Source organism: Hemicordylus capensis, chromosome 2, assembly GCF_027244095.1.
Source record: "Hemicordylus capensis ecotype Gifberg chromosome 2, rHemCap1.1.pri, whole genome shotgun sequence".
In the NCBI taxonomy this organism is placed as follows: domain Eukaryota; kingdom Metazoa; phylum Chordata; class Lepidosauria; order Squamata; family Cordylidae; genus Hemicordylus; species Hemicordylus capensis.
This window is the reverse complement of record NC_069658.1, coordinates 192664706-192677789: the sequence shown is the minus strand read 5'-3', so window position 1 is coordinate 192677789 and position 13084 is coordinate 192664706. Positions and strand designations below refer to the sequence as shown.

The window sequence follows — 13084 nt, the reverse complement described above, 5'->3', positions numbered from 1 at the left end:
GGACAAGGAAGAGGCGGCTGGCAACCTAGCCTTCCCTCCTCTCCACCCCGCACCACTTTCAAAGCTGGCAACAGGCCAGTTTCGAAAGGGGGGCTGTGGTCAGTATCGCGCACCTCCCCTCGGGTGCCACAACACCTTGGGCCACCCCTGACTATAAAAACCTGCCAAATCTAATGAACAGAGGCTCATTCCGACTTCCTGCAGGTATTCCATTTACTTAAAAGCCCCTGTTCATGCCTGTGAATCAAGGGTGGCTCAGGGTGGGGGGAAGCGAGTGCCCCCTCAGACAGTGGCTTATTCCTCCCCCCAATCCTCCCACTTCTGTTTCAAAATCTAATATGTGGGACACAGCTCACCCACCCAAACACTTTGCCCCTTCTGCCCCCCACCCCACTCATTATTCCCCCCTGGTGCTGCCACCGAAGAGAATGACTGGCATGAACAGAATGCTGTCAAAGCAGTGGTTTTATTGGTTTGCTGCTCCAGCATTATACAATATATGCAAATAGAAGCAACAGGATTGCCAGCTTCACAACTGGTCACTGAAGTTCTGCCTTTCATAGCAGCTTGATGAGCAGGCATGAGCAGGCAGTGACAATGCTCCATCTTTGCAGAAAGCTCCACTTGTGACTTCTCCCACCTGCAGATCAAGCTGTCACCCAGTTAGACTTTCTCAGGACAAGTTTTTTTGTTCATCAGCTTTTGGTGGAAAGCCAAACATTGTTAGACCACTACTCCCATCATCCACAGAGTTGTGGCTGTGGATGATGGGAGCTGCAGTTGAGCAACATCTGGGAACCCAAATTTGAGAATCCCTTTTTTAGCCACAGAGGGGGAAACTTATGCACATAATTTCAAGTTTCACATTTTCCCCCAACTATGGAATTTCCGTGACACGTCCACTTTGGCCTTCAGGCTATTGGTAGCTACCAAAGAAAACAGATGCTTGCTTTCCAAGCTGTGTCAGCAACTTACCCGTTTTTCACCATGTTTTATTTGAGCGGCACCTATTTACCCATCCAGCGAATCTAAACCGCTTGGGACATGGGTAGCTGAAGGATGGCCTCTTCCCACATGTCCCTGCCTGTTTATTAAGACAATCTGCTGAGGCTCTTTTCAAGGTGTCCTTACCTACCGAGATAAGGCAAGTGGTGACTGATAGGGCCCTCGGTGCACCCCATCTTTGGAAAGCTCTCTCCAGGAAGGTTGCCTGGTGCCCACCCTTTGACTTTTTGGCATCACGTAAAAGGTGAAAACTTTTTTATTTGACCAGGCCTTTAAGGTCATTTAAATGTTTTTGCTCTGCCATGAATGCTGTGATTCATTTGACTACATTAGTTGTCTTTTTGTTTGTTTGTTTGTTTGTTTGTTTGTTTGTTTGTTTGTTTGCTTTTATCATGAGTCACCTTTGGAGTTTTTCAGACCTGAAGTGTTTGGGGTTTACATAATCCATAAAAGAAGTGCATTTTATTTGAGCAAGACCTAGAATATTACTAAAAATTAGCAGCATCATTGAAAGAAAGCCAAATCCTTGCTTATTTGGTATTGGTGTGAAAATGGGTTTTAGTGTTTTATTATATAACTTGCAGAATTGTTTTATATTTTGTGGTCATAAGCCACTTCGACTCTTGGAGAAAAGTGGGGTATAGATTTTTAAAATAATAATTTAAAAATGTGGCAGAACCAGGAGGATAAACAAAAACCATTAAAGAAGGGGAATGAAAAACCTTGGAACAAATGAATTCCAAACCAATTACTACATTTCAGCCTTGGTCTGGTACAGGAGGACACTTCTCACACTCTTAAGCAAGAGTGCAGACTCAACATTACTTAACGCAGATTAGGCAGCAGACCTTGACTGTTAAGAACACCTGATATACTTGCTTTGTAAGTTTACGAACATGTTGGTGGATCACAGAAATTCTAATAAGAGAAAGAGAGAGGGAGGGAGGAGGGAGGGAGGGAGAGAGAAGCAAGACTGAAGTCAATCAACTTTTGCTTTCACTCTCCCATGATGCAAATATAAAAAGGAATTTGGTGAACCACTTAGGAATCTGCTGCCAGAACAAATTAAGGAGAGAGTCTGAGTGGTAATACATTAATAACGGTCAATGAAAAGACAGTTTGTAGACCCATGGTGGCCAACCTTTTTGGAGAATGTGGCATAGGTCAAGTCCAAAGTTTGAGATAATATCTTTCGAGAGTATACTGCTCTACGTATTTTTATTTATTTTATTTTTACATTTATATTCCACTCTTCCTCCAAGGAGCCGAGAGTTACATAGTTAAGTTTCTCCTCACAGCAACCCTGTGAAGTAGGTTAGGCTGAGAGAGAAGTGACTGGCCCAGAGTCACATCCAACAAGTCTCATGGCTGAATGGTGATTCGAACTCGGGTCTCCCCGGTCCTAGTCCAGCACTCTAACCGCTACACCAATCGGCTTCTGTCGGTATGCAGCAGGTTCTTTCCAAGCCTTACCTGAAGACGCCAGCGACTGAACCAGAGGCCTTCTGCATGCAAAGCCGTTTCTCTGCCACTGAGCTACACCACCCCCTCTCCATGAAGGCTGTGCCAGGAATGTATTCATCTCAGAGAAATTGTGATTGCTGGAAACACCCACCAGGAGCTTTCTCAGACAGGACTGCGAGGCTTTTATGCGAGTCCAAAGCTACCAAAACAAAAAACAAAACAAAAAACAAACCCAATGCAAAAAGTGGATTTTTTTTACCCTGGATATAAATCGGGCTACAGTACATTCCAACACACAGTGAAAAACCCAAATTGTGTTTGAAGCGCTCCCCGATAACTCGCAGGCACTTTGGAGTAGATCTGACCAAAATGTGAATGCACCCCCTCCACTCTGGAGGAGATGTGGGCTAAAATCCAGGCGTGGAAAACTTCCTGGGCAGACCAATGAATGGGGCTCCAAATAGAGCAGGTTAAATTAAGAATGCTATGAAGATAAAATAACTCTCTCTCTCTCTCTATATATATATATATGCAATTTTTATGTAAACATTTTACTGTGGAAAAATACTAGAACTCAGGATTACCTAATGAAGTTGATGGGTAAGTTCAGAAGAGACAAAAGGAAGGACCACTTCACTCAGTGCATAATCAACATGGAATTTGTTGCCACAGGATGTGGTGAGGATTATCGCTAGCTTAGAGATGGCTTTTTAAAAGGAAGAGGCAAGAAGACAAACTTTCTTCCCAAGGCTTTAATAGGAACTGTTACAGAAGTAGTTACTATTCCCCCTCCTGCCTGAAGCTCCATTTGCGAGCCTAGTAATAGAAAAATGTTAGGGCTAACAGCCAATGCAGTTCAGAGTTTGCGTACACTGTCTGGTTAACATGGAATTTAAGTATGTTTAAATCTTGTTGATTGCAGTGGGAAGGATTTGCACATGTGCTTAAATCATCCATCAGCACTGAACAGAACCTCAAAGGTGCTTACCTTCAGCTGGATCATGCCCAGTTTTGTTGCGTGTTCACTAGTTCCCAGGAGAACCTAAAGTACAGGTTCTCCTTCTTGCAAAGCAGGGGCGTAGCTAGGGAAGAGGGGGCCCATGTTCACTCCTCTCTCTAGCGGCCCCTCAGAGTAAGGGAGATAATGGAGAAAATAGGGTGGGGTGGAGCCGGGGGTGGGTAGGGATGTGCATGGAACTGGTGGGGGATGGCTCAAAGGCAGGGGGCATACCTTTAAGGGCAGGGGAGGGTGCTGTTACCCCTCCTGCTGTGTTTCCCCCACCAGCACTCCATTTTAAAAGTGTTGGTCAGGGCGGCAGCATATCTCCCTGCCGCCCCATGTCCTCTTTAGCTGGAAGTAACAGGAAGTACCTGGCGCACACACGCATGCTGGATGCGTGCAATTGAAACCTGCACGTGCTTGGCACGCGCATGAGTGCCAGTACTTCCTGTCAGGGGCGTAACTATGGGGGGGCAGGGGGGCACGTGCCCCGGGTGCCACCCCGGCGGGCCACGTGGGGGATGCCAAAAAGTGGCTTCCCCCCCCGCCGCCCCCCCCTGGATCGCCCGCCGAGTGTGGCGGCGGGCATGCGGGCGGCAATTCGGCGGCGGGTCGTCCGCCGAGTGGCGGCGGCGGGTCGCCCGCCGCGCCGAGTGCGGCGGTGGCTGGCGTGGCGGCGATGGGATGGCCTCCTCAATGTAGCTCTAGCGGCCGAGCGGCGGCGCAGAGTGCAGGCAGCGACGCTGAGCCTGCCTTCTGGCCCGGCGTCGCTTTTGCGCAGGCGCGCCTGGTGCGCCTGCGCAGTTGGGACGCCGACACCGAGCCGGCATCTCTTCCCAACTGTGCAGGCACACCAGGCGCGCCAGGCGCGCCTGCGCAGAAGCAATGCCGGACCAGAAGGCAGGCTCGGCGTCGCTGCCTGCACTCCATGCCGCCGCTCGGCAGCTACACTGAGGAGGCCATCCCATCGCCGCCAGGCCAGCCACCACACCAGCCACCGCCGCACTCGGCGCGGCGGGCGATCCGCCGCCGCCACTCGGCGGGCGACCCGCCGTCGCCACTTGGCGGGTGACCCGCCGCCGCGGCCCACCACATCGCCGCCACACGCCGCCACCCAATTGCCGCCACCGCCAGCGATCTGCTGCCTGGGGGCGCTGGCGCCGCTGCCGGCCCAGGTATGGTGGGGGGGCGGCGGGGGGGGCGCCATTTCAGGCGCTTGCCCTGGGCGCCGTTTCCCACCAATATGCCACTGCTTCCTGTTACTTCCAGGCAAAGAGGAAATGGGGCGGCAGGGAGGTATGCCCAATGTACATTTTTAAAATGGAGTGCTGGCAGATGAAATGTGGTGGGAGGGGTAAGGGCACCCCCCTGCCCTTATGGGTATGCCCCCCGCCTTCAACCCGGTCAAACAGCTGGTCATTCAAACTGGTTCGGAGGCCCTTAGAAGGCCTATCCCTACTGGGATGTGCCTATCCCTACTGGGGGGAACTTAAGGAGCTGGGAATTCTTTGAACCCTTTCTTTGAACTCTTTTGCTCAATTATAGCTGCACCCCTGTTGCAGAGGCTTACAATATATATATTCCCTTAATTGGGATTTTGACTCCAGCCTCTCCGTTATGGATGCTGTTAGACTGATAGGTTTTAGACAAATGGGAGTAAAATATGTATCGTACTTGGATAGAGAGGTGGGAAACAGAAAGCAGCTTAGAATATGTCAAAGAATATTTCAGCACAGGACATAGGAGTGACTACAAGAAACCCACAAGAAGAAACAAACCATTAAGCTTGGTCTTGTGCTTGAAATGATCTTGTGTTTGATCTGCAGAAGCCAACAGGAGGCTTTACACACAGGGCTTCTGCTCCGAATCTCCTTCAGAAGAGAGTGTGTGCATTCACACACCAGCCAAACTTACCTCGAAGTCCCTTGGAGATTTTTGGGACCCATTCCACACAAAAACCAGGCTTTGTGATGCGAATTCTAACTTATCTTGACGTATGTCAGTGTTTTAAAAATGCTGGTTTTAAGCTACTTTTTCTGAAAACGCAAATGGAAATGGCACTGACATAGAATCATTAGCATGATAAGAAAGATACTCTCTTTACAAATGCAGATCTATCTCTGAAGGGAGCTCTCCCCACCCCCACCCCACCCCCGTCAATTGGCTAGAAGGAAAATACTGACGCCTGCCATGTGGACTTGTTTCAAAAGAAAACTGAGAGCAGAGGGGAGGGGCTGCTTCCCTCAATGCCGGAAGTGTACTTCGAAGTGGCTTCGCTCAATGTTTACCCCAAAGCCTGAAGCCAAGTGCCAATAACTCCCTGGTGAAACTTTTCAGGGTATGAAGATAGATAAGCATTAATGTGTGCAGATGTTTACAGATCAAGTTGTTGTTAAAGGGACACAAGTAGGGGATGGGTTTATTGTTTGTTTTTAAAAACATTAGCTACCTTACCTGGGGGAAAAGTTACAGTATTCGCAAGAATTCCAAAGAAACAGAACTATAAATGTTAAATAGGCAAGTTTACAACTGTCTCTAGAAAAGCTAATGAAATCATAGTCTGGCAAGTCTCACTGTATTTCTCCCAGAAACAGAGGGATTCATGGGAGAAAGCACTACCTAAGACGTACCTAAGACATACTGGATTCAAGCAGTGGGGTCTTTAAAGGTGATCACTGGCACCTTGAATTGTCCCCAGAACTTAATAGGCAGTCAGTACAACCAATAGCATTCCACTTCTTATGTATTCCCCGCACTAGTGTGTGCATGCACATACTCACATACTCACACAGGAGGCGAGTATGAATTTGGCAGATAAGTATTTTAGATTTTCTCTTGAAAATGTTCACCGGCAGCATGACTTGGGTGGCAATCAGAAAGCTGAGCATGAGCGACAGGGGTTTTGAACTCACACCCCATCTTCTTGCAATACTGGTTTTGAATCTTGAAGGAATTTCAAGGAAATTTCAAAAGTGGTTTCCGGTGCCTCACAAGAACCAGCTGTTCGGATGAACAAGAAAGAGAGGGAAGACTTGTAGGTGCCTCAAATCAACAATTCGTAAGTCTTAAAGAGCCATTGCCTGTCATTTTGGAACAGGCTCATACATGTAGCCTACGCCAAAATCACAAAGGCATTTTAAAGCACTTAACAGTTGGGGTGTCATCTCCAGCTTTAATTAATTTGCATGACCACCATTCACAAGATACATTGTTGCTGCTTTAAATGTCACCACACCTTCCGCAGCTAGTGCCGAAGAAGACATTTCCGCATCCAGCTCATCCTGTCCTGCCGTAGCCTTCCCGATCTTCCACCGCCATTTTCTTGATCCCACCCCTCACTCTGTTCTCGAGAGAAACTGACAGACTCCAGGGCATTTTCAGTTTCATGGGGCGCAGATAATAGAGCAATGAAGGAGATTGCCATGGGTGGAATGGACAAGGCTTCCGCAACCATGCCAGTTCCCAAGGATGGTGGAGCAAGGGAATGGTGAAACGGACACAGTTTGGCTGCCACACTCCGGTACAAAGAGATGTCAAAGTGTGTGTGTGAGGAGGTGGGGGTGGGGGAGCCATCCTCAGGAAATCAGAACTGGTGAAACGGACAAGATTTAGCCACCTGTACAAAGAAAAGAGGTTAAAATGTGGGAGAAAGCCATTTCCAAACGCATGATGCAACTCTGCTGAAAAATGGCAACTGGAGGAATATGCTTCAGAGAGAACGCATCTGTCCATGACTATGAGTGACACACAAAAATTCAGGAAGGTTGAAATGCAACTATGATGACCACCAGCCTCAATGTAAGAACATTGAAAACTGCATTGCTGCCTTTCACATATGCACATCAGTGGCAGGGGAGGCTAAAGTGTGCACTGGCCAAATTGCACCAAAGACTGGAAACTGGATCTCCCAACATCTTCTATTTTGCTTCAAAGCAGTTGCGGCTTTGTTGAGATGGACATGGTGCTAGTGCATCTCGGAGGGGACAGTCTCCTCATGGTGTGGAAATGTGATTTGGGATGGCCCAAGCCATACTTTTAGGTCTAACACCCCACCCCCCAAGTGCTTTGAGTCAGATTGAATACCTGCACATTCCGAAGAGGAGGGTCTTCCATTGATGCGAGTGGATGACATAGGGGTGGCCTAATGTTTAGCTTGCGGCTCAGTGGGATGGAAACTTCAGTGCTTTATTCAGGCTGCTCATGCAGCTCCATGTTCAACAAGGAACTAGGAATGAGGAGGAGCCAGTTTCAGCTTGGTGGAAAACAAGACGCAACAAACGTTAAAAAGGGAAATGTGAGAACAGTGTCCTGTCCAGCACTCAGAATTGAGTGTGCTGTAGTTCTGCTGATAATAAGACACAGTGGTGGTGGTAGTGGTGGTGGTGGAGGTGGTGGTGGAGGCAGGGGCTGCAACTATGTTTAGCTTGCAGAGGGCAGCCACTACAACAAAACCCCTTGGGCCAGCTGCCCTGCCTGAGAACTATCACCAACCCTATAGATCAACTTTATGAAGGGTAGCGGTGTTACTCTGTTGTTGCCACAAAAACAATGAGGGTTAAGCATCTCAGGAGGAGGTCTGGCTGACTTCTGGACTTTATCCATTTCACTGAAAGGAAATGACTCTCCTGCCCCCATCACGCTGGTGCCGAGGAGTAGCAAGCACAACAGTCCGGTTCTCAACCATTCTTTGTATTTGCCTTTGATTGTAGTCTTCCACTGTGCATTGGTGGTGCTACATGCAACTCAGGGAGGATGTGGAGGGTGAAGCGTTCTTTTAATATAAAGGGACAGACTATAGGTACTTAGCACTAGTTAGGAGCAGTTAAATGTTAAAAGCAAGATAAAGTTACATAGACTTGCCTGAGTGATCGTGAAAAATAGCATCATCTGGTTTGTGATCCCTAGCAAAGAACATGGATCTCAGCTGCTTTCATTTAAACCGAAAGGAAGTACAGTTCAAAGGAGCCAGTCTCTCATCTCAAAGAGTTTTGTGCATTTAATTTCCTTTGGAGAAAAACATAAACTGATCCAGAAGGGGACTGGGTGGAGCAAGGAAACAGGGGAGGAAAGGTACAGAGTACGTGCAAGCTCAGCCAATCAGAAGGTACAGCCTTCAGGTCTGACAGATTTCCAAAAAAAGCTAAGAGAGAGAAAGGCCTTCACAAATAGTTCATCACTTGATAAAACTGTTCCTAGACTGCAGGTTTGGAATTATTATTATTATTATTATTATTATTATTATTATTATTATTATTATTATTCATTTGCTTTAGTCACTCTCTGTTGCATACCACCTATTAGTTTGCAATAACACCATAAAAATGAATCAGTGCATAAGTGATTTTTAAAAAAACACACAACTTCATCATAGAAAATTGGCATAGCTGGGAAAGGAGTTCTAGCCTAGCGCCCTCCCTGACATACTAGTTCCCTGTGTGTAGGATCCCGTCTCCCCCCACCCTCCGACATAGAAAGAGCATTCCATATTGCAGTTTCCAGGAGGCTTTACAGACAGGGCTGTTACCCCGAATCTCCTCCGGAAGAGAGTGTGTGCATTCACACACCAGCCAAACATACCCTGAAGGCCATTCGAGATCCTTGGAAGCACTCCCCACACAAATCGGGCTTTGTCTTGCGAATTCTAGTGTATCTCAATGCATTTCCGGGTTTTTAAAATGCTGTTTTTAAGCTACTTTTTCTGAAAATGCCAGAGCAAATAGGGAGAGGCACTGACGTAGAATCATTAACATGATAAGAGGGAAAGCCTCTTTAGGAATGTAGATATAGGCTTTAGAAATCTCTCTCCACCCCCATTGGCTAGAAGGAGAACACAAAGACCTGTGAGGTGAACCTGCACCAAAATAAAACCTGAGAGCAGAGGGGAGGGGCTGCTTCCCTCAATGCCGCGAGTGTGATTCAAAGTCGCTTCGCTCAACATTTACCCCACGGCATGAAGCCAGCACAGTACCTCCAGTGACTGTTGTTGGTGTTTCTTTTTAGATTGTGAGCCCTTTGGGGACAGGGGTCCATCTTATTTATTTGTTGTTTCTCTGTATAAACCGCCCTGAGCCATTATTGGAAGGGTGGTATAGAAATCAAATTATTATTATTATTCTTAATTATTTATTATTTATTTACACAGTCAGACAGGTGTTATTGACTGGTTTGTTTTATCCAGACATCGAGTCCTTCCCAAGGACCTGGGATGGCTGAATTTTATCATCAATACTAGAATGTTTTAGAATGTGAGCCCTTTGGGGACAGGGAGCCATCTTATTTATTTATTATTTCTCTTTGTAAACCGCCCTGAGCTATTTTTGGAAGGGCGGTATAGAAATCAAAACAAAACAACAACAACAACAATAATAATGTTGGTTATTATAGATATCGTCACAAAATATAGGCTGTTCCCAGTAAAGTTGCTTTTTGTAATTGGCTGATGGTGATTTCTGTGGCCCCTATGGTGTTGAGGTGCTCTTCAAGTTGTTTTGGAATTGCACCTAGGGCGCCAATTACCACTGGGATTATTTTGGTCTTTTTCTGCCACAGCCTTTCAATTTCAATTTGTAGATCTTTGTATTTGGTGATTTTTTCTATTTCTTTTTCTTCTATTCTGCTATCCCCTGGTATTGCTATCTCAGTTATTTTAACTTGTTTTTCTTTCTTCTCGACTACAGTTATATCTGGTGTATTGTGTGGCAGATGTTTGTCTGTCTGTAGTCGGAAGACCCATAATATTTTTGCATCTTCATTTTCTACCATTATTATTATTATTATTATTATTATTATTATTATTATTATTAATGATGTGTGAATAACTTCCAGGGACTTTTACACACAGCAGGCTTTACCCTTGAGTTTACTGGGAGGCTTTACTGAGAACCTGAAGTTGTCCCCAAACACTGACACCAATAGTGGAATTTTTAAACTCTGGATATAAATCGGGCTACACTTTTAATGTGCAGTGAAAAACCCAAATTGTGTGTGAAATGCTCCCCAATAACCTGCAGGGACTTTGGGGTAAATCTGGCCGATATGTGAATGTACCCTCTCCATTCTGGAGGAAATGTGAGTTAAAGGACTTTAAAAGACCCGTGAAAAAATTCCAGTTGTGGTGCAGTGCAGGCCACAGACGGTTTCCCCTTGGGATGAGCTGCTGTGAGTTAGGGAGCCTCATACCAAACAGCCACATCCTCTCTTCTAGGCAAAGGGGTGTGTGTGGTGTGTGTGACCAAGATCAATAGGAGAACAGGAGTGCCAAGTTGTTCTTCTGTATTCCATTATGTCCCATGTCACATGCAAATCCCCAGTACATAATCAGTTCAAATTGAGTGCTGACTTTTTCCACGGTGTCTTTTTTCTAGATACACTCAGGAAGAAGGCTGACGTGCACCAGGCTTCTGCTTCAGCCAAGAGCAGCAAAAGACCCTTGTTCCGAGAAACTCAGGATGTACACTCCTAGGCTTCTTCTCCACAGCCAACTTGAAACCAGAGCGAGACCACCATCTTAGGAGAAGAGAGCCCAGTTTGGCTACGGGATGGAGAATCCAGACTTTCCACCGTTACTCTGGGAAGAACTGCATACCTAGTGGCGCAGCGAGCCCAGCAGGCACGGATGACTTTGCTTGTAACAAGCTGATCCCCACCCCACCCCAAACGTCTCTAGAACTCTTTGAGGAGCTAATTTATTTTTTTTGAATGTGCAGTATTAATTATATATATATATATATATATATATATATTGTAATAGCTGTTCCGCTTTCCAAGGCCTTGCCCCTCCAGCACTGCTTCTGGGGCATTCTGCTGGGACTAGCCCCGAAATCACTTTTCTGCCAAATCATCAGGAAAGCCCCAACCCCACAAGAGTTTAAATCCTCTTGAAGTAGCTTCCCCCTCCCTTCCCACCTCTTTCAGCGAGGGCTTAGACTCTTCAAAGGCGCGGGATGCGGGGAGCAAGCCTGCCTCGACGTTCACCTAGAAGCCTCCCTCCCTCCTCCTAGTGGCAAGGGAAGTGCATTCTGCACATGCTTAGAAGCACGGCCTTCAAGATTATTACTTCATGTGGTTGGTCTAAGGCCTGAGATGGAAATGAGGGGAGCTCTGGTTTGTATTAAATGTTGGCTGCAGGTCAAAGTATATGCTGTTTGAAGCACATGACTGACCCTTGCCTGCTTTTGTTGCTGTTATTAGCAACTTAATAGTAGTCACACACTGGTGTGTGTGACCCAGATTGGGACCAGAGCTGCTCTTACCCCTGGACTTCGGGGCCGAAGTCCACAGCCCCTGGGAGCCCCTTGGAATATGCCCCAAGTATGGCCTATCACAGCAAGTCACTGCTGCTGCATGGTAATTATTACAGGCAGGGAATGGGAGACATAGACACATTTTTGAAAAATAACTTAGACCAGGAGCACAGATTTATTCCTAGGCATTTGAGGAGTTCTCCCCTCATCTTACTGAACTCCCCCCTCCCCACCTAGTAATAACCCGTAGCTCCCAGAAGTGTCTTTCCTCTCCCCTCCCTGCAAAAAACAGAGGCTGCTCAAGTTTCCCCTATGTCTGCACCCCTGACTGACAGTTCCCACCCCCACCTGATTGCTTTCTGTCAGGGGCCAGTTTGGATTTTTAGCCAGGGCTCCCTCAGAGAAAATACAGCTCAGATTGAGGCAAAGGTGGGTCCGTCTTGTTCACTGCCCTGCAAACCCCACTCAGCCTTGTGCTCCATTAACTTGAATGTAGACATGTTGCATTTTTAATTCCTCTCAGAGCACAACATGAACATTCCACGTCAAAACCCCAAACTGGCAGGGTTTGTGAGTCTAGGGCTTTATACGTCTTTATAAGAAATACTCCAAGAAGAGTATTTGGTCTATCAATCTGGCAGACGTAAATGGTCTAACAGTCATTCCATCTCCTTGGGGAATTCTGGTGGGAACTGTAATTCCATAATGGAGTTTTGAGATTTTTAACAAAGAATTCACAAGCCACAATTCCCAGGATCATCTGAGCGCAGCTGTCGCAGTTAAAGTGATATAAAACCAGTATAAACCACTATAAATGTGTAATTTAGACATGTCCCTTATATTTTCCTTTGTGGAAGCGATAGATTCTAACAAAGGATGCAATGTCTCCAGCCAGTTACTTTTATAAATTGTTTGATAACTCTGATCATTGCCAGTCGTTCCTTTTGTGGATGGCTTCTCAATAGGGGCATCTTTCCAGTAAATGTAGCCTGGCTTTTATCTGAACTGGTGTTTTGTTTTGTTTTGTTTTAAGTTCTTTAGCCAAGTCCTTGCCTTATTTATTGATGCTGTAAGCTACCTACAGAACTACAGCACACGAGACTAGGGGGACTGACATACAAAAAGAGGCAGGGTGCAGATTGGCAAAGATACCATTTCCAGACAGGGGTGCTACTTAAAGAGGGCACGGGGCAGCCTTCTCCCCAGTTAGAAAGGAAACCAGCATCACCAATTCCCAGGATTTTAGCAGCAACTTTGTCTGCAGAAGTCAGCAAGTGAAGCTTTGTATGGCAATGTAAGTGCTGTTTACAGTAACATTTTATATTGCTTTCTGGGGCAGGGGGCGGGAGAAAGAACCCCCAAAGTGGCTAGC

The 13084-nt window shown here is 46.4% G+C and overlaps 1 protein-coding gene across 4 annotated transcripts in view; it reads left to right on the top strand.

The window, feature by feature from the left end:
* LOC128346514 (twist-related protein 2-like) overlaps positions 1 to 12717 on the top strand; it is a 38820-nt gene extending 26103 nt beyond the window's left edge. For 2 of the 4 annotated variants that reach the window (XR_008317001.1, XM_053299921.1), the window contains one exon: positions 10834 to 12717. The gene's annotated coding sequence lies outside the window, so the exon portion shown is untranslated. Of the gene's footprint in view, positions 1 to 6059; positions 6138 to 8069; positions 8673 to 10833 lie in introns of those variants that run through there. The other 2 variants (XR_008317002.1, XR_008317003.1) reach the window with 2 other exon arrangements.
* The last annotated feature ends 367 nt before the right edge of the window (positions 12718 to 13084 follow it).